Genomic DNA, 240 nt, shown 5'->3' with positions numbered 1-240 from the left:
CCCCAAACCCGAAACCCGAAATCCAAAACCCGAAACCCCAAACCCCAACCCCCAAACCCAAAACCCCAAACCCGAAACCCCAAACCCGAAACCCAAAACCCGAAACCCCAAACCCGAAACTCCAAACCCAAAACCCGAAACCCAAAACCTGAAACCCGAAACCCCAAACCCCAAACCCCATATTCCTTATTTTCTACTTCATATATTCCAAACCCCATCTTTATTTTTAGGTTTCGTCTT

The sequence above is a fragment of the Brassica oleracea genome, chromosome C7, assembly GCF_000695525.1.
Source record: "Brassica oleracea var. oleracea cultivar TO1000 chromosome C7, BOL, whole genome shotgun sequence".
In the NCBI taxonomy this organism is placed as follows: Eukaryota; Viridiplantae; Streptophyta; class Magnoliopsida; order Brassicales; family Brassicaceae; genus Brassica; species Brassica oleracea.
This window is presented reverse-complemented; position numbering follows the sequence as displayed.